General features: G+C 47.4%; 1 long non-coding RNA gene across 1 annotated transcript; it reads left to right on the top strand.

Moving 5' to 3' along the window:
• LOC110261213 lies at positions 1-27625 on the top strand. The gene is made up of 2 exons (XR_002345157.1): positions 1-1368; positions 27387-27625. It is a non-coding gene; the product is annotated as an uncharacterized LOC110261213 (long non-coding RNA).

The following is a 27785-nucleotide window of genomic DNA, read 5'->3' as shown; positions in this document are numbered from 1 at the left end:
CCCTCTCTGAGTGCCTGTGTCCTGGGCTGAATTGTGTTCCCCAAAAGGTATGTTGGGTTCCTAATCCTCAGTACCCGAGGCTGTAACTTTATTTGGAGATAGGGTCTTTATAGAGGAAATCAAGATAAAACAAGGTCCTTAGTGGGGGCCCTAATCCAATACGACCGGTGTCCTTAGGAAAAGGGAAGAATTTGGACACAGAGACGTGCACAGTGAGAACACCAACATGAAGACAAAAGTCAAGCTGCCACAAGCCAAGGAACTACCAGCACCAGCAGAGAGGCCTGGATTGGAACTTTCCCTGATGCCCCTGGAAGGAGCATGGCCCTGCTGCCACCTTGATCTTGGACTTCTAGCCTCCAGAACTGTGAGACCATATAGTCCTAAGCCATTCAGTTTGTGGGACCTTGTTATGATAACCCTAGCACACTAATACTTCTTTCAACATATCAGTGCCCTTATCTCGTTAGTTCTGATATCCCCTCCCTCTCAACTATAAGCCCCTTGAAAGCAGAGATGGCTTTAGTCATCTTTGTACCTCACCTAATGACCCCTAAAAGTTTGTTGAGTGAATCGGTGATGGCAGTGTATTCCCCAGTTTCCTGAATTTACTCATAGAAATAGGACCAGGTGGCCCAAACCAAAAAATGCCCTGGGGCTTAGCCTGGTTGCTGTGATCCACTCTGCCCACAGCTGTCCATGAGTTTCCTTAATAGCTACAGGAATGATGAGTACCCTGTTTCCAGCTGGGATTAAGTGGTCATCAAATTGTGTGCATTCCTTCAGTCAGTTCCTTGACAACTGCTGAATGACTAGGAACCAGGTTCTGTGCTAGGAACTGGGGATACAGTGGTAAAGACAAGCCCAGGCCAATGGAGTTTCTACACTAACAGGAGAGACAGATTAAGTAATGATGTAATTAGAGTGATGGTAAGTGCTGAGAAGCAGCACAGGATACCAGGAGAATAATTAACAGAAGAATCTGGTGAATTCTAGAACGCATCTCCGACAGAGTGATGTTGGAGCTGGGCAAAAGGGATTCAGTAAGCTAGTAAGCTAGACAAGATGGTAGCAGAAGCATGATCCCCGTGGAGGGCACAGCCCATGTGAAAGCCATTGGTTCGACAATTATTTGTGGAGCCCTTCCTATGGGCCAAGCAGGTGTTCTAGATCCCAGGCCCACAGCAGAGAAAACAACTGATACAAATCCCAGCTATCGCGAAGCTTGCATTCAAGAAGCCAGAGGGAAGGGCAGGAGGAAAAAGCATGGCGGGTGTCTTCAAGGAAAGGAAGTGCAACAGGTCTGACCCACCGAATCTGCTTTGATCACCGCTGGACTTCCCACACAGAGAACAGTGCCTGCACACGGTAAGAGCTCACTATCTTATTTGCAGTGGATGAGTTCAGTTCAGCGAGGAGGGTGGAGTTGGGGGGTGTGTGTGGTGACTCTGGAACAGCCTGAGTTAACGAGCGCCAGAAGGTGCCCTGGAGTTTATAAGATGCTGTTGGGTCCTATCACTTTCACAGTCCTGTTTTTCACTCCTATTCGTGGTTCGGGTGGCCTTAATGATTCCCAAACTCTCTCAGCAATCGGGTGTTCTCAGCCTGTGAGTGGCATCTGGTTTTCAGCCCAGGTTCACAACGGTTGGCATCCTTCACCTAAACCAGGTTGTATGGCTCTCAGGTGCCAGGATTGACTGTGCTCAGAAACCTCGGAAGGAAAATATCGTGTCCTTTCTGTTCCAGTGGCTTCCTCCCTGGTTTAGGTCACCGTGACCTCTACTCTGGGTCATTAAATGAGGGGAGAGGCCCAATCCAGCTCCAGGGTAGGGGGTTCTATTGTCGAGGAGAAGACTTTGATGGACTTTCTGGTTGATAGACTCAGATTCTGTCTCTCTCTTCTCCCCTCCTGTTTTTTGCACAAGGAAATGTCTGTTGTTGGAGATAGAAAATACAGAGTCAAAATAAAAGTGGTCCATAATCCCCCCAACCAGAAATAACCCATGTTTGTATTTGGATGTGTTTTGTGCTCAGACTTTTCCTCTGTAGATATGCACATACTATATGTACCAACAATTCGGCAACATCAACAATGTCAACTTGCCACTGACTTAACCTTAGCAATTATTACAAGCACCTTTCCTTGTTAATAGATCTTTATGATCTCACTGTTTTAACTTCTGGCCCGGCCTGGTGCTACACCTTCCTGAATTTTCCGTGTCCAATTTCTCACCAGCCTGTGAGCACATCAGTCTCCTGGAAGCCATGTCACTTTCCTGTTGAAACCCTTTTAAGTGTGTCCCACGCCCCCTTTCCGGCATATGAAATCCAAATCGTTTCACCCCAAATTCGAGACCGTCCATGAGAGCACCAGGCCCCAAACCTGCTTGTCTCTTTTTTTACCTTCACTGCCTTTCCAGGTGTACCCAGTGCTCTAGTGAAAGCTGGTGTTTCCCAAAGTCCTTGCTAGCCTTTCCCATCTCTGCTCAGACTGGTCCCTCCCCCACCCAGAACACCATCCCTGCCAACTCCGTGGCTCCTAGAACCCCAGGCCACCTTCTAGGCCTGGCTCAGAAGCCACCTTCTTCAGAAAGCCTTGTTCCTCTTCAATAAATGTACCAGGAACCGAGCCAAGTGTTTTTTCCTTGTGGGGAAGAAAGATCATTTACCAGAAACTTTGCTGCTTTGGATGTGCGTGATTCTTGAAAGAGTCTTGATACACACAAACACACATTGTGGTAAGTTGTGCAAAGGAGGGTTAGTGATGGGGCAGACCTAGAATCTAGGACTTTACTCCACTAATGCTTTTCTCATTTCCAGAAAGTATTTGTATAACACATCTGTACATCTGCATGGATAGAGAGACAGATACAGATGTGTGCATGCATATGTATGCAGATGTACGTATGTGTGTGTATCAAGAATCTTGCAGTTTTTTTCTGGAAGCTGCCACTTCTAAGGTACAAGCTAATCTTCCTATGACATTTACAGGTTTCAGTTGACGATGGCATTTTATTAGGGAGCTTTCAGGGAAGAGACATCTGAGTCATAGTCTTCATAAACCTGTCCGCCTCAGTCAAGAATCTGGCTCCTCCTTGGTTTTGTGCTGTTAAATTGACAAATAACTCTTAATAAAGTCACAGAGCTGACATAATTCAGTTTGGGGACTGTGAGCTGATGTGCTGATGGCGGGTAAGTTCATGTTTAACCAACTAGAGTGCCTGGGTTAGCTCTTCCAGGAGAGCATGGGCACTTGGGGGCCAGATTCCCTTTAATGTCTGAGAAAGCGGCTTTCCCCAGCTTTGGGAATCGACCCTTTAGGAGACCAGCATTTTGATGCTGCAGAAGTGTCTAGGAGGAAGGTGGGAGGGAGGTGGACCTGGAGACTTTTACCCGAGAGACATTTAGAGTTTCAATAGTGCCCCTCTGGGGAACTGCCTTATTTCATGGTTCTCAGGTGTAAACATGCACTTCTGGTCTCCCCCGAGGCTGCCTCGCCAAATTGCTTGGCTGACCTTCATCCCTTGTTGATCTTGTTAGCTCAATCCCTACACGGAAGAGTCTGTGCTAGGCACACGTGAGGATCCCTGGGCCCTCCCTGTGCCTTTCTTGTTGATGGTGAAGGTGTCAGAAAGACCCCGATTCCAGACTCTGGCTCCTGTCAGTTTTAACTTTCCTTTTCCGGTGTCTCCCTGCAAGATCTCAGCCACTCCTGTGGCTTTGAAGGACACCTATGCGTATGGGAGTGGTCATCCCCATATCTCCATTTCAGATCTGGCTTCTGAAGTCAGACCCCTGTTATCCAACCACTGACGTGTCATCACCCTCTGGATATCTGCGTGGCTTCACCAACTCGATATGTTTAAAATGAATTCATCTGCTGTCTCCTAAACTCATTCCTCCTCTGTGGTTTCCTATCCAGAGGATGACGTGGCCCACCACCTAGCCCCTCAAGGAGGAAAGCTGGGAGGGGTCACTGACACCTCCTCTCCTTTTCGTAACACACCCCTGTCCCGCCCCCCAGTCCACTGCATGATTGGACGGTCATCAAGCTCTGCCAATCCAAATCCATCCTCTGCAGGTCTCTGCCAGCACCCTGCCTCCTGACACCAGACACCAGAGCCTCTTGCCTGGACTGCAGCAAAAGCCCCATGTCTCTTCTTGCATTGTCCAATCTATTTTCCATATAGCAGCCAGAAAGATTGTTTAAAAACAAAAAATTGCGGTGCAATAGGATCGGCAGTGGCTTGGGAGTGCTGGGGGTACAGGTTTGATGCCTGGCTTGATCCCTGGCTTGGCACGGTTTGATCTCAGGCTCTATAGAGTGGACCCAGTGTTGCTGCGGCTTAGTTCACTGCTGTGGCTTGGATCTGATCCCTGGCTGGGAAGCTCCACATGAGGTTTTTCGGGGTGGCCAAAAACCTCACAAATCTAATTGCATTTTACTCCTCTGCATATTTATATGATTGATGTCCCATTTCTTTTATTAAAAAACATGTAGAGTTCCCATCGTGGCTCAGTGGTTAACGAATCCGACTAGGAACCATGAGGTTGCGGGTTCAGTCCCTGGCCTTGCTCAGTGGGTTAAGGATCCAGTGTTGCCATGAGTTGTGGTGTAGGTCGCGGATGGGGCTCAGATTCCACGTTGCTGTGGCTCTGGCGTAGGCCGGTGGCTACAGCTCTGATTCGACCCCTAGCCTGGGAACCTCCATATGCCGCAGTAACGGCTCAAGAAAAGGCAAAAAGACCAAAAAAAAAAAAAAAAAAAAAAAAAAAAGGCAAGGAGTTCTCTTGTGGCGTAGTAGGTTAAGGATCCAGTGTTGTCACTGCAGTGACTTGAGTTGCTTTGTGGCACAGGTTTGATCCCTGGCCCAGGAACTTCCACATGCTGTGGGTGCAGCAAAAACAAACAAACCAAAAAACACATGCAAAACTTATGCCAGTGGGATGGAAATCCTGTGAAATCTGATTGTTATGATCATTATACAACTACAGATGTGATAAATTCATTTGAGTAATAAAAAAGAAAAAGAAAAAAAAAAAACTTATGCCACAGCTCATAGTGCCCTGCTTGACCTGGCTTCACCCTCCCAGTCAGCATCACCCCTTTGCCCCTCCCCCCTTTCTCTGCCCTAGCCTTCCAGGTACACCTAGATCCCCTAGACCCTTCCTGCTATTGTGGTGCTTCTTTCCTCTTCAGCTACTTCTCATCCACCTTTTACGTTCCAGCCTTCCATAGGAAAATCTGCCACCCCTGGGACCAGCTACCCCCCATTTATGCTCATTTGCACAGCGCCAGGCTGCTTCTCTGTACTGCTGGTCTCAATGACTGTTACTTGATCAATGATTTGCTTAGTGTTGGTTTCTCTTACTAGTCTGTAAGTGCCCTGAAGTTAGGAACTGTATCTTCTTTTTCCCCGGTGTCTTTCTGGCACCGAGCACAATGCCTGACATTTAGCACGCGTTCAACCAGTATTTGTTGGGTGAATAAAAGATGTTCAGAAGCTGGATCTTTCTGATACAGTGGGACACATTAGTAATTTCTGTTAGTGTCCTTCTGGTTTGGAATGGCGCTAGCCTCACTCATTGTGTGTGTGTGGATGGGTTTTACTTTTCCACCCTGAGCGTTTTCTCCAGCTGGGTAAGGCACTGGAGACTGGGGAAGGAAAGTGGACCAGGACTGTCATCCTGCCCAGAAGGAGTTCTCCAATTAGCAGGGCATAGCTCAAGTTCATGTTTTCACGGGAGACACAGACAATGAGAGGTTTGGGAATTTTCATAGAAGCAAGAACACCTATACCGGTTATACTCCATGAGATCATTCACCTAAAAGTAGGCAGGGCATCAGAGAAAGGGTTATGGGCCCTTGTGGTGAACTGCTGTGGCTGTGGCCAGGTTAATTAGAGTCGGAGAACAGCCCAAGGTCAGAACAGCTGAGCTGACTCATCCTGCAGAGAGCAGTCAGGGGTCAGGACAGGTAAGGTGAGCAGGTTGGTGTTCACCACAGGGGAAGCAGACAGAGGACCATGGCAGCTCGGACTTGGTCTCTAGTGGCATCTCCTTGGCCGTGACAAGGCCCACTTGCAAGCTGCAGTCCTCTGTGTCCAGGCTGGTGGCTCCCCAACAAAGGCTGAGCCAAGGTCTTCAGACAAAAGCTTGAGCAAAAGGCCTACATTCAGGCAGAGCTGGGTTTGTATGTGGCACTCCTTGGGGCTGCATGATTCTAAGCCAGTTCCATCAACTCTCTGAAACCCGGTTTTCTTTTCCATGACATATGGCCGTACGATTTGTCGCTCACCAGGGAGATGAAAGTGTGTATGGCGAGTGCCACGCTATAGTTGATATGCATTAGTTACGTGTTCCGATTCTCCACTTGTGCCATGGCTATTGGTTTTGGTGGCTCTTCTATTCCCTTCCTTCACTGTTCTGGCCCCTCCTTCCCCCCACATACTTTCCCCAATATTGGAGAAACTTCTAATGAAGGTGTGATGAGCAGGCTCTTTCTACTATGGGAGGGGGCCTGGGACCTAGGCACCACAACAAATATTTGTGAGATCCGTGGTTAGATGGAGGGGCGGATGGATGGAGAAGTGAATAAAATCTGCATTTAAAGGCTTCCACTGTTGGCACAGTCGCCATGGCCAACAATGAAATCATCATGGAAAGTCTTTTAATTTCTAACTCATCTCCACCACAGACAGCAGACGACCTTTAAATGTCAGCCTCTTCAGTGAGGGCTCTGCGGCCGAGTCACCTTGCCCAAGCACAGCCCTTCCTGAAGTGACACCCCATCCCATCAGTGAATGACAATGCCTGATTATAAATATCTGTCATCTCCGTGGACTCTGACTTTGGAGGCCATTCTAATTTCAGGGTGCCTCCTGGCCTCAGCGGAAGCTATTGTTGGTCTGCATTTGGCTCCAGTCCTTCCTCTGCATCTTCTGCCCCCTCCCTCTCCCCCACCAGTGCTGGTCCCCTAGGGCACCCCCTCAGACACATCCTGTGCCCTAAACTCCAACTCAGAGTCCACTTTCCAGGAATGAACCTGTGATACCTTGGCTCACCTACATGGAGGGTCTAGGGACAGTCAGGCACAGCTGGGCAGAAAGTCAAGCTAGATGTGATCCCTGCCCTCGAGGGGCAGAAAGTCAAGCTGGATGTGATCCCTGCCCTCGAGGGCCTTGCAGTCTAGTGGAGAAAAGTGTAAACAAAGATGGCAGATTCGGAGTTCCGTCGTGGCCCAGGGGTTAACAAATCTGACTAGGAACCATGAGGTTGCGGGTTCAACTCTTGGCCTCGATCGGTGTATTAAGGATCTGGTATTGCCATGAGCTGTGGTGTAAGTCAAAGACGCGGCTTGGATCTGGTGTGGCTGTGGCTCTGGTGTAGGCCAGTGGCTATAGCTCCGATTAGACCCCTAGCCTGGGAACCTCCATATGCTGCGGGAGCGGCCTAAGAAATGGCAAACACACACACACACTCACACACACAAAGATGGCAGATTCAATTTAGTCGTCATGGTTAGATGGGAGGCACTAAGGAAATGAAAGGGTGGGGTGAGAATTTACAATAGGGGTCTTTGTCTCAGGGTCCAGGGGAGCCTCCCCAAGCAGGGAACCTGTGAGGTGACTTTATAGAATGAGTAGGGAGGACAGGTGGGGACAGACTGTCCAAGCAGAGGGGTCTACACACTGTAAGAAGGAGTGTATTGTGTTAGAACTATCCAAAGATCCGGGTGGCAGAAAAATTTCAATGTAAAGAAACAGCTTTGTGGAGTTCCTGTTGTGGCTCAGTGGGTTAAGGACCCAACATTGTCTCTGTGAGGTTGTGGGTTGGATCCCTGGCCTCGCTCAGTGGGTTAAGGATCCGGCGTTGCTGCAAGGTGTGGTATAGGTGGCAGACATGACTGCTGTTGCCATGGATGTGGCGTAGGCCTGCAGCTGCAGCTCCGATTTGACCCCTGGCCTGGAAACTTCCATATGCCACAAGTGCAGCCATAAAAAAGAAAAAAAAAAAGGAGCTTTGTTTTGTGGGTTCCTTCCTTTCCTTGCCTGAACCCATCACTCCCAATCTTCCATCTCCAGGTGGCATGTGGGATGGCCGAGCCTTCTCGCTCTTTCTTCTCTCCTTCTCTCCTCAAACCTGCTGCTTTCCTCCTTCAGAATAAGTCTATTCTGATCCCCCTTGGACTTTCAAATGAATCAAAAAAAATGAGTGACAATTGTTCCTTCTCAGATCATCAGGCTTCCAAGGGCCTTGGGTGCAATAACTCGCTTGCAGGTGTGTGGAAGGATTATGCAGAGAGGAAACGGCAGAGGCAGAGCCTGGAGCCAAGCCGAGAAAGGAAAACCTTTGCTTAAATGCCACACCAAAGGGGGGGTGAAGTACGGGAGCCAGGTCCTGGCAGGAAGCAGGTCAATCAGAGGCCCGATTATCGGAGTGCCGGAAAGCGGAGTGTGAGGCCACGTCAGCTGGAAGATGGTTGATTTGTGGTCGAGGTACTTTTTATAGTCTTGCCTTGTCTCCACTGGGGAGCTGCAGCCTGGGGCCCTGCCTCGTTTGCAGGTGTGAGTAATGCTGAGAATGACAGGCTCAGCGGAGGGGGGAGGGCGGGCACACGGAGAAGGGGAGCCTTCTGGAGCCAGGAACCACACCTGTCTACGTTTTTCAAAGCTTTATCACCTTTGCAATTTAAGCAGTTTCATTTCCACTGAGATTAAAAGTGTGAGCAATTAGATAAATTATGCCTGATTTACTGCCCTCTAAGGAAGTGTGAGAGAATAACCTTGAACTTCATCCCACCCGTCAAATATCTTGGTCATAATTGCCTTCTTTGGGTCTTTCTTAAGAGGTTTGGATTTTTTTGGTTGAGTATGTGTATATTTTTTCTACTTAATATTTGTCAAGAATACATACATTTTTGTCAGGATGGTTTTGTTTTTTTCTTTTTTCTTTCTTTTTTTTTTTTTTTGTTGTTGTTGTTATTGTTGCTATTTCTTGGGCCGCTCCTGTGGCATATGGAGGTTCCCAGGCTAGGGGTTGAATCGGAGCTGTAGCCACCGGCCTACGCCAGAGCCACAGCAACGCGGGATCCGAGCCGTGTCTGCAACCTACACCACAGCTCACGGCAACGCCGGATCCTTAACCCACTGAGCAAGGGCAGGGATCGAACCCGCAACCTCATGGTTCCTAGTCGGATTTGTTAACCACTGCGCCACGACGGGAACTCCTGTTTTTTTCTTATCTTACAATCTGTCAGTTCAGTGACCTGTTCTCATCATGATATTTTGGGGAAGAAATATAGTTTTCATCTTTTCTTGTGCTGTAGTGGTGAGAGGCCAGGGGTCTGTTTTCCCTCTGCAGACCTTTCTGCTCGCAGCTCTCCGTGACTGTCTAGGCTTCTCTCATTCCCAGCCTCTGCAACTTGCATTCAGCCTTCAGCTGAAATGCTACTTTCTCTATTTCTCAAATGCCTTCCACCTCCTGGGTCACCACTGGGTGTCCCCCTGGGGGCTTTGACACCATAAGTGACACCCGCAGCCCCACAAGTACCACATCCTGCCACCTGCTTGAGTGAATTGTGATTGCTTTTAAAATTTTTATTTATTTAGCTTTTTAGGGCCGCCAGTGCAGCACGTGGAAATTCCCAGGCTAGGGGTTGAACTGGAGCTGCAGCTGCCAGCCTATGCCACAGCCACAACGCCAGATCCAAGCCACATCTGCGACCTACACCACAGCTCACAGCAATACTGGATCTTTAATGCACTGAGCGAGGCCAGGGATTGAACTCGCATCCTCATGGATGCTCGTCAGCTTTGTAACCTGATGAGCCACAATAGGAACTCCCTGAGTTTCAATTGTTGATGAAACTACAAAACCAACGTAGTTGGGTCGAGGCCGTGTTTGGGAGTTCTGTATTATTTATGTTGGGATAATCTTTCTATGTTGTATTTGAATAATGGTAATAAGAATTATGTTTGCTATTTAACTTTTATTTTTTTCCTTACTCATGTGTCATAAGAGGGAGTTTTGTTTTAAGAAACTCTTCAGTTTGTGTGTATGTATGTGTATGTGTCTGTACAGTGGTTAGTAAGACAGGTATAGGCCTGGAAGGGGTGTTTTTCTTCAAAGTTTTAAACTGTGACCCATAGTAGGAAAACATTATCTACCGTAACATTTCTTATGTAGTAAGAAAAACATTTTATAATTTAAAACATTTTATAATGTAAAATATTTGTATACACACAGATAGTTTTCATAGTATATGTGATATTTGGTTTTATATGAACAACTTCTATGAGTCTGATATCTTTACCTTATTTTTAACTTGTATCTATGTGAGGAAGTGGAGACGGCGTAATTAAGTGATCAGCAAAGGCCACACAGCTTGTAAGTGTTGGTGCTCACGACTTGAATCCAGGATTCTGGTCCAGTCCTCTTTCTCATGTATATAATTTTGTACACCTACATTCAGAGAGTCAACGTAGAAGGAGCTCTGGTGTCCAGTCAATGTGTACATAGAACTGTCATCGATTATATGCAACATTGTTCAGAAATCTAACTGCACAACCCTGGATTGAGGAGCTGTGTGGCAGCATGGGACTTGGGAAAGCAACTCAAGGCATTAGGCAAATGACATCCAATTTACGGTGAGAGGTCAATTTTTACATCCACCAAGAAAAGCTCATGATTTAGAGTCCAGACTCCAATAATAGAAGGAGAATATCTTGAAGGAGTGAAGTGATTGTCTTCTAAGAGCATTGTATTTCGCTCTGTGTAGCACACTTTGCAACGAGAGACGAAAGACAGTGTTTTAAAAAGAAAATGCCTTGAGAGCTGAGAGGGCTCAGGGCCAAGCCACATAGGAGAAGATGGGAGAACAGACCTTGGAGGGGCAGCCTGGAGCTGGGGGAGGACGGAGTGCTTCAAATATGCTAAGGGCAGGCCCGTGGAAGAGGGCTGGGACTTTCAGAACAGCAAGGAGGCGGACTTCTGCCTAGCAGAATTGCGGTGTTTGCCTGAGTGGTGTCTGCCTGCCTTTCTTCTGGTCGTGATCCCATGTCTTGTTCAGGAAACAATCTCTCCCCTCCTCTTGGCTTTCACGTTTTGGCCAATGACTCTGTCCCTTGGTCCAGGTGATCTTCTGGCTCTGGGTGAAGCTAATCAGCACATCCCATCCTCTCTGGCCACAATGATTGATCCAAGAATCAGCTGGTGACTCAGTCAGTCTAATACGGAGTACTTTTTGTCTTTTTTTTTTCGGGGGGGGGGGTCCCCACCTGTGGCATATGGAGGTTCTAAGGCTAGGGGTCATATTGGAGCTGTAGCTGCTGGTCTACACCACAGCCACAGCAATGCCAGGTCTGAGCCACGTCTGCAATCAACAATGCAGCTCACAGCAATGCTGGATCCTTAACCCACTGAGTGAAGCCAAGGATAGAACCTGCGTCCTCATGGATTCTAGTCAGATTCATTTCCACTGAGCCACCATGGGAACTCCTGAAGTACATTTTGAACTTCAATGAGTTGTTGGTGAAAAGCCCCCCTCCCCCCCGTCCGCCCCGCCCAGGATTTGAGGCTCCAAGTATCTGAAAGTAAAGTGAGCACAAAGCTGAGCACAGCCAAGAGAACGTGTGACACTGTGCCCCCATTCACTCCTCCTGAGCCCCTAGAACCAGCTGTACCTGATGTCCCCTAGACCTTCCAGTTAGGGGAGCCAGTTTGCTACAATTTCGTTCCCTGGGAAGTGCACTCTGAGGCGGAGTTTAGGGTGCAGGATGTTTATTAGGGAATGCCGGGAGTGTCCTAGGGTGAACGCTTGAAGAAGGGAAGTGGGGAGGGAACGGAAGTTGCAGAGGGAGGACTCAAGCCAAATAGGGTCCTGTCAACAGCCTCAGCCAAGCCCAGGAGGAGCCCTGGGTGGCGATGACCCAGACATCAGTACTCTGGTATTGATTAGTCAGTGGCTGTGGGCTGTCCAGGAAAGGCTGCTGCAGGGAAGCCATCCCTGAAAGGGGTGAGAGTTCAAGGTTGCCTGCGGCAGCTCCTCAGCAGCTGGTGCTGAAAGTCCTTCATTAGGGGGATCTGGGTAGCACCTCCAGGGTCAACTGCACAGTGTATTCCTTATTTATTGGTTAATTTAATTCCTTATTTATTAATTCCTTATTTGTTAGGAGCAGTTTCAGTTGGGCTTTCTTGTCACTGGCAATTGAAGAATATAATAAGGAAACATTTTCCGTATATGTAAAGGGCCGCCTTGGGGGGTAGGGAGCTCCCCATCACCAAAGATGCTCAGTAGAGCCTGGCAAACTAATTTGAAAGGGAAGCGTCATGCATTGGAGGGCAATGTGAGCTGGATGACTTTTCAGTGTAAGTTTCCCTGACTCCAGGTTGTCTGGAAGACAACACTTAAGGAAATTCTGGTTACTTCTACTGGACTGATGTGTGGACATCACATGGACACATCACGTGGACATCCAGAGCATCTCACATCTGATCACAGCAAGTCAGATTTCTCCTCATTTCCCTTGAGTGGAGACTTGGAGGAATCTGACCTGTGGGATATTGCTTAGCTTGCTCAGGAAAGAAAGAAACACTTTCTTTTTTGCCACTGGATGCATCCTAAAGGAGCATCTTAACTGACTCCACCAGTTCTCACTTGCCACACCCCCAGAGCCAGGGGCCAACCTCACTTAATACTGTCTTCCAGCCTCTTGTCAAGTTTTCCTCCATTTCTGTCCAGTCTGAGTTTTTTTTTTTTTTGAATTTTTGCCTTTTCTAGGGCCGCTCCCACGGTATATGGAGGTTCCCAGGTCAAATCGGAGCTGGAGCCGCCGGCCTACGCCAGAGCCACAGCAACGTGGGATCTGAGCCGCATCTGCGAACTACACCACAGCTCATGGCAATGCCAGATCCTTAACCCACTGAGCAAGGTCAGGGATCAAACCCTGCAACCTCATGGTTCCTAGTTGGATTCATTAACCACTGAGCCATGACGGGAACTCCCATTCTGAGTTCTTCACATGTGTTCTTGTCTCCAGCCTCTGGCCCCTTGGGACACTGTGTGTCACTCTCTGAGTCAGCCTTCACCCGCTGCTTGCTAGGTGGTCTGTCCTCACACACCCTCCTGGCCTTGGACAACAGGGCTGAATCTACACCGCCCCCCCCGCCCCCGCCCCCCGCCCCTGTCTGAGTCCTCAGGCCTCTGGGCTCCAGGCATCCAGCTCACGCCTGTCTGGAGGATTGTCCACTCCCTGCTTCAGCTCCCTCTGACGTGGCTGCTTCTCCAGCCCTGTGGTCTGAGCCTCAGCTGAGTGTCTGTGAATCTGGCAGGGAGAAGAGCAGGCACCCTGTGTGTGAAATGAGGAAAGGACTCTGCACTCAGTGCCTGGAGAACCAGAGTGGAAGCCCCAGGGGGCTGTGCCACTCACATGGATCAGCCACTCTGTGTCTCTGAGTTCTGATTCCTTCATCCATGATGTGCGCCTGCCCAAACTCACAAAGTTGTCGTGGGACTAATCGCAGTCTTGGTCGCCCATGATTGAGCTTTTACCACGTGCTGGGCATTCAGCTTAGCAGTTACCATTCTTCTTAATCCTCTCAAAACAACAATTTAAGGGTGGCATTTTTATTTTTATTTATTTATGTATTTGTCTTTTTAGGGCTGAACGTGAGGCATATGGAGGTTCTCCTAGGCTAGGGGTCAAATCAGAGCTATAGCTGCTGGCCTACGCCACAGTCACAGCAACACCAGATCTGAGCCATGTCTGCGACCTACACCACAGCTCATGGAATACCGGCTCCTTAACCTACTGAGCAAGGCCAGGGATCGAACCTGCGTCCTCATGGATCCTAGTCAGATGCGTTTCCACTGAGCCCGATGGGAACGCCAAGGGTGGCATTTTAAAATCCTGATTTTATAAATGAGGAAATGGAGGCTCAGGGAGATTAAGCACCTTACCCAAGATCACACAGCTGGGCTAAAATGTGAACCCTGCTCTGCCAACTATGAAACTTTTGCCACGGACACACTTCACTATAAGATGAGGAACACAGAAATGCTTTATAGTGGTGAGACGTCTTTTCCACGCATCAGCATTTATTAACATTTCGAGATCATCCATAAATCTCTTTGGGTCTCAGATGTGCAGGCACTGCCCTTTAGGGATGGTGCTGACACATTTGTGGGCAAATTGCAGAGATAACCATCTAAAGTTCACAATCTTTCACATCTCTAATTTCTTCAGCCTCAAGAAATACACGCCTATCAAATAAGAAAAAATAAATGAAAGATTTTCTGTTACTGAAGATGAACTGGGATATTTGAACCCAGAGGTTGATCCCAAGATCAACTTTGAGGTAACAACGCTCGGCTGGATGATTAATGTCTTTGCCCCGTACAAATATGCCTCCAGTGGGCACAGCCCTCATCCTGTGATCCAGCCTCTTTGGGCAGCAGAGCCTTCGGTCCATGAGCGGGCCTGGAGCTCCCATTTCCTCCGTGCTGGCTGCAGTTCTTGCCCAGAAACAGGAGCAGATGCTGAGAGAATCTTTGATCCCACTCATCCAAACATTGCATTCAAAGCTGGCTGGAAAGATGCAGGGGATGTGGCTGGGCGACTCCCAGCTGCCACGCATGCAGTGGTCTCCGAGTCTCTTGGCTCCCAGGTGGGTGAAACTCTGGTGGTTCTGCAGGCTCACCATGTCCAGAAAGAAGCTGTTGGAAGGTGGGTGCTGTTGCTGCTGTCACCTCTTAGATAAAGAAAAACTGATTCAAAAGCCAGATAACTCCTCATGGAATTCAGCTCAAGGCTTGAAGACTTTCTAGCTTCCTATGAACCTCAATACCAAGAACCACAAATTGCAAATGTATTAGGTCATTTTGTGTCAAAAGGAAATCATCAAGCCCCTAGAATTTTTCAAAAAAAATTTTTAAATATTTTGTCCTTTTAGGGCCACACCCGTGGCATATGGAAGTTCCCAGGCTAGGGGTCTAATCGGAGCTGTTGCCCTGGCCTATGCCAGGACCACAGCAATGCGGGATCCGAGCCACTTCTGCGACCTACACCACAGCTCAGGGCAACGCCGGATCCTCAACCCACTGAGCAAGGCCAGGGATCAAATCTGCAATCTCATGGTTCACTAGTCGGATTTGTTTCCACTGAGCCATGACGGGAACGTCTCAATTTTTCAATTTTTGAATATATCCTCTGGGTTCTGCAATGGCCCGGACAGTGTTATAACTTTTTTCCTATTGAGAGTTTTTATTTTTTTCCCCTAGAAATTGATTTTATTTGGTATTCTCAAGTCTTAGGTTTTGTAATAAGGGAAAAAACTCAGAGTTTCCATTGTGGCTCAGTGGAATCGAACACGACTGATATCCATGAGGATACGGGGTTCGATCCCTGGCCTTGCTCAGTGGGTTAAGGATCTCACGTTGCTGTGACTGTGGTTTAGTCTGGCAGCTCTAGCTCCGATTTGACCCCTAGCCTGGGATCTTCTATATGATGTGGGTGTGGCCCTAAAAAGTGAGAGAAAAAAAAGCACTCCATTAAAAAACAAAACAACTTACCAGCTTTGGAAGTTCTGCTTGACCTAGCTGACACCAGAGGGTGGCGCCAGAGAGGAAGTAGCCAGCAGAAGGAACAAGGAGGCTCTTGACATGAAATCTTTTGTCTTCAGTTTCCAAGTGCCACCACTTAATTTGCCAGGCTTTCTGTCTTGCGCGTGCCAGCAGCATGGTTGCTCTTCTTCCTCACAGTGTAAGGAGGTGCCCTAGGGTTTGTCCATAGCTGGTCACCCAGAGTCCTTTAGGAAGCGAGAGCAGTTCCCTTCTGCTCCAGAGACAACACTCATTTGCTTTGGAAAGGCAGCAGGTCCTTACAAATGAGCTTGGAAGTACTGCCCTTACTTTCACTGTTACTGCCCCAGTCCGCGCTGCTCCTTGCTCTTTGCAGGTCTGTTGCTTCCACATTTCTGGAAAATGTTAATGGATGGCTCACATGGGCCGAGGTGGGGTCTAAGTGCTTCTGTGGGTGTCAGCCCAGAACTTCCTAACCCAGCATAGAAGAGTGATAGGTGGCTCAACCTTCGATCCCCTTACCCCTGGCTGTGAGCAGATTCACCCATTTATGCCACAATAACGTGTGTGTTGTGCCAGGACACAATATGAATACTGTATTTTTTTTCTCTGGGCGCTATGATGTAAGAAAGTTGAGAAACACTGGCCTCATTTGACCTTCACAACTTATGGGGTAAGCTACTATTTGTATTCCCATTTTACACGTCAGAAAATGGGGGCTCTGTGGGATTGCTTCTCACCCCAAGTTCTCCTAGCTGTTAAGTAGCCCAGCCAGAAGTTGAACCTAGACAGCTCCCCTCTAGAAGTTCCATGCTTTTGATCCCAGGCCAGAAGTTCTCAACCCTGGCTGCATAATAGACTCTGAAGAGTTAAACAAAAGAAGATGAAACCAAAGCCAAGAAACTGTCACTGAAACGTAGCCTCGGAAGACGTGATGACTAAGTGTAATGAGGTGACCTGGGTAAGTTTCTGGGACAGGAAAAGGACCTTAGGGGAAAGCCGAGGAAATTGAAATAAAGTGTGGACTTTGGTTAATAATAGTGCATTAATATTGGTTTATTAATTGTGACAAATGTCCCATACTGATGTAAGATGTTAATAGCAGGGGAAACGAGGCATGGCATTCATAGGAATGCTCTCTATTACATTCGTCATAATTCTGTAAATCTATACCTTCTAAAATAAGTTTACTATTTAAACAACAACAACAACAAAGTCTGGGGTCCCAGCTTAGCGTCATTAAATCAGAACCACTGGAGGTGAGGCCCAGACATCAATATTTTTTTAAAAGCTCCCCAGGAAATCAAGGGTTTCATCCAGGATTGGGAATTCCTGCATTGCCTTCCTGACAAAGAAGCTGCTGGAGTACAGGGATCTTGTCTTGCTGATTTTCATTCCTCTCGCACCCAGGCTTTGGCCCAGGTTAGGCATTCAGTACATGCTTGATGAATCAATGACTAACTATCTCAACCTTTCCTCAATTCAGCCCTGAGATAATCAACTCTAAGGAGACGAGATTAAATGAAAACATTTCCTGTGGTCAGGCAACAAGTCTATCAGTGGGTACTGATTATTTATTACGAGCAAGCAGCTAGTAGCTGCCAGGGTTGCAAGTCTGATGGGAGCCGGTGCCTGTCCTCAAGGTGTATTCCCTAGAGAAATGTGGCCCTGTGTGGGGAAGCAATTAAGTAGGCGGGGTCTGAAATCGGATGGTCTAGGTTCAAATCCCAGTTTCTCCATTTGGTGGCTGTGTGATCCTGGTCCTTTTCTGAACTGTCTTGGAAACCTTGAGAGATGTGAACATGAAGCCAAAACCGAGGCTGCTGCTGTCTGAGTTGGAAACCCCAGCGAAGAAATTGATAAAATGGAATGGGCTGAGTTTTGCTTTCGCCGGTTTGGTCTCCACAAGATGTATTTCCTGTGTCAATTGAAATTTCTCTTCTGTCTCAGATGTAAATCACCTGCACAAATCACAGGAGCCTCTGTTGTAATGACGTGAGCAGCTGAGATCTGGTGGGGTTCTGACCTTGGGCAAGGAGGACAAAGGAGAAGTTGGGTCTGGAGGAATGAGGAAGTGGGTTCCTCCTGGGCCTGCTGGATTCTGCTTGGGCCATTTGGCCCCCATTCGTGTGTGTGTGGGGCACCTGGGAGAATGACCATCGCTAAGGCTAATGGATGGTTTTCTAAGTGCTTTACTTGCTAGGGATCATTCGTGTTCACATCATCCACATGAAGCCATCCTTCTTGTCATCACTCCCATTTTATTGATGATAACACTGAGGCCTAGAGTTAGGTAACTCAGCCAAGGTCCCCAGGCTGGTAAGTGGAAGGACAGGATTTGACATGCATAGTCTGGCCTGCAGTGTGTGCACTGATCCCTCCCTTCCCTCCCCCTTGGCACAGGAGATGCAGCCTGGTTTTGCAACAAAAGCACCAACTTTGGACTCAGGCAGAGGGAGGACCTGCTTTGGCTCTGCGACCTTTGGGGTAGCCCTCAGCATTTCCAGGCTTCGCTTTGCTCATCTGCAAGGTGGAAATCACACCAGGGTTGTTTGGAGGACTGAGATCATATATATATATATATATTTTTTTTGGTCTTTTTGCCATTTCTTGGGCTGCTCTCATGGCATATGGAGGTTCCCAGGCTAGGAGTCTAATAGGAGCTGTAGCTGCCGGCCTACACCAGAGCCACAGCAACACAGGATCTGAGCCACATCTGCGACCTACACCATAGCCCATGGCAACGCTGGATCCTTAACCCACTGAGGGAGGCCAGGGATCGAACCCGAAACCTCATGGTTCCTAGTTAGATTCGTTAACCACTGCGCCACGACGGGAACTCCAATGAGATCATATGTTTAGCCAGCCTTTTCCACTGTTCCATTCTCAAGGTTTCTTCCCCATCTCCCCACACTTTCCTCCTCTAACCCTATATCACTTCCACATTTCTTCACCTTAGCTTTTCAAAGCTAGCAAAAAGGAGCTCCTGTTAGGGATCAGTGGGTTAAGGACCTGGCGTTGTCTCCGTGAGGATGTTAGTTCAATCCCTGGCCTCTGGGGTAAGGATCCAGTAGGTTGCAGAGGCCTAGGTCGCAAAGGCAACTTGGATCTGGTATTGCTGTGGCTATGGCATAGGTCTCAGCTGCAGCTACAAGGCTAGCAAAGAAGAGCAAAAATCTTCCAGGTCTTGGCCTACTCTTCTTTTGTTCCCCCCTAATTCTTTTTTTTTTTAAATTATAGTTGATTTACAATGTTGTGCCAAATTTAGCTGTACAGCAAAGTGTCCCAGTCATACATATATACATTCCCTTTCTTATATTATCTTCCACCATGGTCTATTCCATGTGACTGGATATAGTTCCCTGGGCTCTACAGTAGGGCCTCCTTTCTTATCCTCTCTAAATGTAATGGTTTGTATCTAATAACCCCAAACTCCCCATCCATCCCTCTCCCTCTCCCCTCTTCCTTAGCAAGCACAGGTCTATTCTCTATATCTGTGAGTCTGTTTCTGTTTTGTAGAGAGGTTCATTTATGCCATATTTTAAGATTCCACATATTTAAGAGATATATGGTATTTGCTTTCTCTTTCCGACTTAACTTCCCTTGGTAAGATAATCTCTAGTTGCATCCATATTGCTGGAAATAGCATTCTTTTGTTCTTTTTATGGCTGAGTAGTATTCCATGACATGCATGCACCCCATCTTCTTAATCCATTAATTTGCTGATGGACATTTAGGTTGCTTCTGTGCTTGGCTGTTGTGAATAGTGCTGCAATGAACTTACAGGTGCATGTATGTCTTTTTTGAATTGTAGTTTTGTCTGGATATTTGCCCAGGAGTGGGGTTGCTGGTTCATATAGTAGTTGTATATTGGTTTTCTGAAGAAACTCCATATTGTTTTTCATAGTGGTTGTACCAATTTACTTTCTCACCAGTAGTGCAGGAGGGTTCCCTTTTCTTCACACCCTCTCAGCATTTGTTATTTGTAGACTTTATTAGTGGTGGCCATTCTGACCAGTTTGAGGTGGTACCTCATTATAGTTTTGATTTGCATTTCTCTAATAAATAGTGATGTTGAGCATTTTTCATGTGCCTACCAGCCATTTTGGAGAAATGCCTATTTAGCTCCTCTGTCCATTTTTCACTTGGGTTGTTTTTTGTTGTTGTTGGGTTGTATGCGTTCTTTGTATATTTTGGAGATTAAGCCCTTGTCAGTTGCATTGTTTGCAACTATTTTCTCCCATTCCATGGGTTGTCTTTTCTTTTCTTTTCATGGTTTCCTTTGCTGTGTAAAAGCTTGTAATCTTGATTAGTTCCCATTTGTTTATTTTTGTTTTTATTTCTATTGCCTTGGGAGACTGACCTAAGAAAATATTTGCATGGTTTCTGTTAGAGAATGTTTTGCCTATGTTCTCTTCTAAGAGTTTTAAGGTGTAATTTGACCTACTATTCTAATGGGAAAAAAAAACAAGAGCTGAATTATTAAATCTACATGTATACAAATACACGTGTATATGTACATACACATATACTCATTATATACTTGTGTGTGTGTGTATGGATAAATAGACATAGATATTGGTATAGATATATAAAATCTTTGAAAACTCAGTTAAAGATCCAGCTTCTTCTGTTATGAAAGATCCTAGATTCTGGTGTGGCATAGTGGATACTGGGAAGAAAAGGTCGTGACCTATTTAGTGACATGAGCCTAAGGTACAAGAAAGAGTGGCATGGACCATGCTTTCCACAGGGATGCAAAAATGGAGCACTCAGTTTGGCTGAAGGAGTCCAGGCAGGCTTCTCAGAGAAGGGGCAGGCTTTGGTGAGGTGGAGGGCACCAGCTGTGACTGGAGAAGACCTTATGGAAGGGACTAGAAAGGGCAGGATGTGAAATTGTTGGTCAAATGCCGATATGAGAGGTCCTGGGGAGCTGCAGCGTGGACATGAACACGGGCTGGTCACTCTCTCTGTGTTATTTCCTTGGATCATCTGGACAACTCACACAAAGATGCCCATTTTACAGAGAAGGGAACTGAGGTTCAAGGAGGTTAAGTCACTTGTTCTAAACCACACAAGTTAAGAAACAGAAGCACCACGATATGGCTGATGCCATAGAGTTTTCCACCCTGAGTATATAAAGGTGAGGGAGTGTGCTGATGTGCAAAGAGGGACCAAGAAAACAGGAGGCTGAATGTTAGGGCTCCACGGCCTTTGTAGCCCACAGGGTTGTCATGTGTTCAAGTGAGATCATGTGTTTTTATTTTTATTTTTTTAAAAATACACCCATCAATACTCAAGTTTTCGCCACTTCTATTTTTTTTTCATTTTTACTTCTAATATTTATTTATTTACTTACTTATTTATTTATTTGCTGCCCCATGGCATATGGAGTTCCCGGGCCAGGGATCAGATCCAAGCCGCAGTCTGGACCTAAGCCACAGCGGTGGCAATGTCAGATCCTTAACCCAATGTGCCAGGTCAGGTATCGAACCTACATCCCAGCTCTCCCAAGATGCTGGCGATCACGTTGCACCACAGCGGGTACTCCAGATCACGCATTCTTAAATTCATTGCCTTGAAAGTGCATGGCAAGTGTAGGTGGTGTTGGCACATGGGGAATGACGTTGTGTCTAAGTTTCAGAAGAGCATCTAGGCTCCTCAAAACTGGGGAGCAGTTAAACGTGCATGGTCTTTGACATCAGACAGACCTGGGTTCTAGTCTTTTCTCTATGTTACCTCTCACCTGCTGTGTGGCCCTGGGCACATCCCTTTCCTGGGCCTTACTTCCTTCATCTGTGAGTTGGATAGGTTGTACCCAGTGAGCTGCAAGTTCCCTTCCTGCCCCCCATGATACAGTTCTGGGTCTGCCTTCACCAGGCATCACATCCAGGCTCAGATTCACCTTCAAGTTGATCTGCAGAGAGCCAGACAGTCTCAGGAAAGGACACATATGTTTATCATCGCTTAAGAGAAATCCCATACTTGATTGTTCTACTTAATCATAAGACTAGTTGATGCAAAAATTCAGAAGATATTAAAAAACATAAAGAAGAACATGAAGCCACAAAATAAAAATTTCAAGGATGCAGAAAAACATAAGGACAAATGCGAAGTTCGTCTAGTCTGAGACACTATTAACTTTTTAGTGTGTGTCACCAAAAAATGTTTTAATTAAAAGAAATTAATATATGCAAGTCAGTATTTGAAATCCTAAAACTTTTTGTATATAATCTTCTCTCATCAGTTAAATATAAAGGATACTCTACATACAGAAACTTTTTTTTAATTCTAGTTGGAATGATTTAATCAATGAAAACATTTTTTGAAAAATTAGGTGAATATTTTTGGTATCAATATCAATCGTTTCATTGTTAGTGTGTTTGCCAAATAGAAAGTGATAAGCCTATTGGGTAATGTAATTATTTTTAAAACTCTTTACAACTTTGCACCTTGCAACTTTTAAAAGATCAGTCAAATACAAATCTGATAAATTACACTTAACGTCTTCCGCTTTAGGAGATAGTGGTGCTCATCTCAACCAATGGATTGCTTTATGAAAAGCCCACTCTCTGTAACATTCTGTTCATTAAGAAAGATTGACACAAGACAGCACTTTGGGGAGGGGGTATCTGGTGCATTAAAGTGACAGAGCCAAGCTGTCAGTGTCTGTCTGGAGCCTTCTGTCAGGAGCTGGGATTCTGCAGCTGTCTTCCTTTCATGCTATAAATGATCCAGCTCATTCATTCTGAGCTTAGTCCCCTGGAAAGAGGAAGCCATCGAGAGGTAAAACCCCTGAGTGTGCACTAGTGAGTGGGGCTAAGTGATGTAGCAGGTGTATGAGCATTTGCTTACCCAAGCCAAGGAGAAACCTCTATCAGTCAGGAGAAGCCAGGTTCTGCTGTGATAACAAGCCCCCCCAAGTCTCATGGCTGAACACAATAAAAATTCATTTCTCACCGAAGGCTCTCATTGGTAGGCAGGTGGACTCTGCTTATTTTAGTTGCTCAGTGACGCAGGCAGACAGAGGCTTCATTTCAACACATGCTTCTAAGAAATGTGGCACATTCTTAATGCTTCCATCTGGAAGTGCTGTGCGCAACTCACATTTTACTGAAGAAAGCAAGTCACGTGGCAGCACCTGACTTACAGTGTTGGCAGAGAAGTGGGCTCCTGCCATCTGATGGCCATTTTACCACTAAACCAACTGTGTAATCTTGGGAATTCAGTTATGCTCTGGCAGCCTCAGCTTCAGTATCTGTAAAATAGGGGATGTATTCATTCATTCACCATTCACTCATAGGGACACGGACACGGGGGTCACCTCACCTGGCTTCATTCTCAGCTAAGTTATACACTACCCTATAATCTCAGGTATTTTATTTAATAGCTCTGAGCCTCAGTTTACCTATCTGTCAAATGGGCATTATAATAGAACCCAGCCCATAGAGTGGTTGAATGCATATAATGCATGTCTTACATATGTTACATAGGACCATAGTCCTAAGAACAGACTCTGACATATCAAAAGCGTGTTGTGCTTATTCGTTTTATTATTCTACATTGTTTAGTCAATGAATATTTATTTCCCAGTTATCTTTGAAGGCGCTCATGAGGACCGAAGGGAAAAACAGATGTAAATCCATGGTGCAAATAACTGGGTACCCACAGGAAAGTCTAATAGGAAGAGGTGACATTTTTGTAGGCTTTAGATTTATTTTCACTTCAGTGTATTAAGCACCTGGTATGTACTAGGCACTACATGACATGCTTCCACAGAAACCCTAAGAAGCATTCTTCTAGGTGGAGAAATTGGGGCTTCCAGGAGCTGGAGAACCCATGCCGGGTCCCACAGGTGGTGAGCAGTGGGGCCGTTCCAGGAGATGGAGCCAGGCAGGGTATGTCAGCCTTGCACCAAGTCTTTGCTCTTTCTCCTGAGTGTGCTCTAAAGGATTATCTGTTCATCATTTAACTGCTGATTTCTCTCCTAGATTGAAAGGTTCCTGAAAGCAGGGGGTTCCTTGCCCCCTTAATTCTTGGTATTCTTGTGTGGCCCAGCACCATACCAGCCACATCATGGGGTGATGATGAGAAAGAGGAGGAGAAGGGAGAGAGAGGGAGAGAATCCTCCCAGCTGGCTGATAATCTTCAGAATGTCACTTCTCCTCTTGAGGCTTTCACTTCTTAACTGTTAGATCAGTTCCACAGGCCTTTCCATCTATAAAGGCTTCATACGCCTTGGCCTTCAAACCCTCACAGCATAATAGCTATATGTTGACTTGACAAGAAGACTTAAAAGGTTATTACCAATTTTAGGTCATGTGGCTTTTCTTTGACATACTTCAAAGTCATAGATGAACAGGTGTTATCTAAGACATTACACATCTTTCTTCACCTGAGCACAGATTTTCCGTTTGCCTCGAGTTCTGCCAGCAAAGGGGGTGGGTGAGGGAAAGATGAAGGGGACACAGCCAAGACCGGGGCACTCCTGAGCCCTCCGGCAAGGTGTCAAGAAGGAATTTCTCAAAGGCAGGCCCTCCTTAGGCAAGAACGCAGACCTAGCCTGACCTCTGGAGGAAAGGTCCCCTTCCAACAGTATCGCGGGGTCATGCACTCGCAGCTTGCCAAGGCTGCGAAACACACGCGCTGCAAACACAATGGGCTCCCGCCACCCCAGTCCTTCCTGTAGATTCCGGTCTGCAGAAAACACACTTTGGGAGCTGCTGGTCAAGGGAACACAGTACGTGCTGCCCAGCCTGGGTGCAGTCACGATGGCACAGCCACGATGGCGCAGCAGGCAGACTTGTTCAGAGGGTGAGCAGTAAGGAATGGGTTGGACTCATGGCCACCCCAGATGCTGGAGCTCCACTCATTTTATTTCCCTGCCTTCACTCGTGTAATAAGAGCTGCTGCCGTCAAGTCCCTGCAGCACTGTGAAGACATGACTTTTTAAAAGTCTCACATCAGCCCTCTAATTAGGTTCCCTTTCCCCGAGTCTGCAGAGAGGACCCTGAGGCTCAGATAGGCTGCATCCCTGGCCATTGTCACACTGGAAGGATTCTAACCCAGAACCGCTCTCCAAGTCCACTGCTGAGGTTTCTTGTAGATCAGAAGCAGTAGTAAAGGGAGCCATGGCGCCTCCAGACCCAGCCTCTCTTATCAGCAGTGCTTATTCCTCTGGCTTTGTGCCCATCCACCCACAGAGGCTCAGAGGACCCTGGGCTGCCTGTGACTTCCTGCTTTGGCTGGGTGGGTACGGCAGCTTGACTTCCTGGGAACCTTCAGTGGCCCTGGCTTTCCGTGGACTGAGTCATTGCAGCTTATCCCAGGGTTCTCTAGCTGGAACAGTTAGAGGAAAACTGTCTGGAAAATCCCCCAGTCTTACCAGCAAAGAATTTGTTGAAGATGATGCAGCCGCATTCCTCAGCTTTCTTAGACCTCACCTTGCCTGGGAGGATGAGAAGGGCTGGGAAGACAGGAGGGTGAAAACAAGCCCTGGAATTAGGAAGGGCTTTCGGCGCCAGCCCAGGAGCCGGAGGCTCCTGAAAACCCCAGCTGGCTATGAGGGCCCAACTTCAGTGCACTTGTGTCCCGCACCATGTGTCCCGTGGATAACTGTCAGCCCTGGCCCCACACTGTCCATTCACTTTGTCTGCTGGTTCCCAGGGCCCCATCTATGCGAGGAATGGAGTTTGACACTGGTAAGGCACCCAGAGGTTAGGAGAGTGTTAGTTGAAAATACTGCTTATTGGCTGTGTGACCTGGGACAGGTTATTTGGCCTCTCTGAGCCTTGTTTTCCTGTTTGTCATTTATCAACTGTCATGAGTTTATGAGGATTACGAGATAATTAATATATATGCTCAACCTAGTGCCTGTTGCATCCTAAGACTCAAGGAATTGTTGCTATTTTATGATTATTAAGTACAAAACAATCATGTTAGACCTTAACAAATTCAGTTCCAGAGCACCCGGTATGCATCAGGAGCCATGTTTGGCTCTGGGGAGGTGTAAAGAGAGAGATTGTCCCTGCTGTCAAGGGGTTCCTGGGACAGGCTGTCAGTAAGTCATTACAATACTATGAGGGAACCACAGGAGCAGAGACACAAAGGGGTGTTAAGAGGGTAGAGGCACGTGGGAAGGGTCAGTACAGGTTTCTGGAGAAGAAGATGCCTGAGCCGGGTACCAGGGAGAAGTAGGAGTCTGCCAGGTGAGGAGATGGAGGGTGAACAGACCAGGGCAGAGGGCTGGAGGCATTCCAGAAGAGGGGACAGCTTGAGCAAAGGCTTGTGCAATACTCAAGGTGTTGTGTGAACGGCCTTGAGGCGGGTGGAAACATCTGGGCAGAAGAACTCAGGGCTTGATGGAGAAGAGCCGAGTCGGAGATTTGTGTCCTTCCCTCTCCAGCTGTTAACAATGGGGAGGTCCTGCCCTTCAAAGACTTCACTTCCTCATAGGTAGAGGTTACACAGGCTCCTTAACAGGGCTGGCTCTAGGCGTAAATGCTTCTGGGCTCGTACAGCAACAGGAGTGTCTGCAACTCTGTCTCTTGCACTCCCCCCCACCCCCCCGGGTCCTGGGTGACTTGAGTATCCCATGACTTTTGAGTACTCAAAGGGTATCATGCTAGCTCGCCTAGCAGAGTGCTTGGCGTGTGCCAGACCCAGGGGTAAACACCCCTATTCTTATTCAGGCTTCACACTGGAGGAGCTAAGCTCAATCCCCATCCTTTCCTGGGGTGTCCAGGGCTCGCTGAGGGGGCTCCCAGCACTTGGAAAATCCTGGGCAAATCTGGATGAGTGGGTCACCCAGCAAATGGGAACAAAGGAATTTACCAAAATGCAGTCCTCTTGCAGGCGGATGGCCTGGCTGGAATTTGAACCTAGGTGTGTATGCCCTTAACCACTGCATTATTACTTAAACTGAAAAATGATGTCCCTTCAAAGCAGCCTAATCGCTGGACTCTGATTCATTCCCAAACAGACGGATTAATCTCCTCTGTCTCTAAACTTACTAATTCTCCTTCTGCACAATGGCACTGGCATTCAGTCTTAGGATATGACACCCATATTTCGAATACTTCAAATATTGTCCTGCGGATAGACTGTAAACAGAGACATGAGCCGTGGGGGAGGTGAGGAGAGGGGAGGGGATGGGATGAGGCCACGGCCACCAGCACCTGTTCCCCCTGGGACTGCAGCCGAGTATCATCTCAGGCCCTCTGCTCCCATCACCTCACTTCCCTCCAGAGCCAGAGGCACCAGCTCCAAATACTTGGCAGGCCCACCCTGCGAGCCCTGCAGTTGGGCAGCAGCTGTGAAATGAGAGTCCAGGAGGGGCACCGAGCTGAGCAGGGAGCAGAAGCCCTCAGGGTCTTTGCTTTCTTTTCCAAGGCACATTTGAAACCAGCAGCACGCTGGTGCGAGGCTAGCGGCCCACAATGCAGGATGAACTGGATGCCTGCTGGGCGACAGGCAGGACAAGGGCAAAGTATTATTTACTCCCTGGGAACAGGTGCTGCCCGGGACTCGCAGTCCTCTCTTACTTGACTTCTCTGCCCACGTGTCCCAGCCCTTCTCAGAGGCAGCTCCTTCCAGTGCCCCACACAGCCCCAGCCCTCCGCACTGTCTCGTTCTCACCTCCTGGCAGCGCACAACTTCCAGGATGCCGGTGGTGGCCCAGCTCCCGCCTGAGACATGTGCTTGCAGGAATCAGCTCGTTTTACATAAGCTGTTGGTGCAGATGTCAGGTGATAACAACGTTTGGGCCCCAGTTAACCTTGGGGCTGCCCCGTCTGTGCCCACGCAGATGCATCAGAAGGCAGCAAGGGGAAAATTGCGGAAGAGCAGGGGAGAAAATAACACTGCACGCAAGCGTCTTTGTGGACCGGCAAATTCATCTCTGGAAAATGCCCTAGACCGTGAACCAAGATCAACTTTTTTTATGAGACGGGAAACAAACAATCATGCAGGCAAACTCCAACTACCACCAGCTGGTTTTTCCTCCCCTGATTATGTGTTATTTCCTTAAAGCTCTGGTTGGTAAACATGCACGACTCTTCTGTTGATTCACAAAACAATACAGAAGGCAGTTAAGATTTCTTTGCACAGTTTGATTAAGGACAAATATAGAAGGGAAGTGAGTGAACAGAAGGCCTGGAGGGCTTGTTTGGCCATGAACTAGACCACGTGCTGTGTTCACCCCATG

Source organism: Sus scrofa, chromosome 6, assembly GCF_000003025.6.
Source record: "Sus scrofa isolate TJ Tabasco breed Duroc chromosome 6, Sscrofa11.1, whole genome shotgun sequence".
NCBI classification, from domain to species: Eukaryota; Metazoa; Chordata; class Mammalia; order Artiodactyla; family Suidae; genus Sus; species Sus scrofa.
The sequence above is the reverse complement of the archived record's forward strand: the minus strand, read 5'-3'. Positions and strand labels throughout refer to the sequence as shown.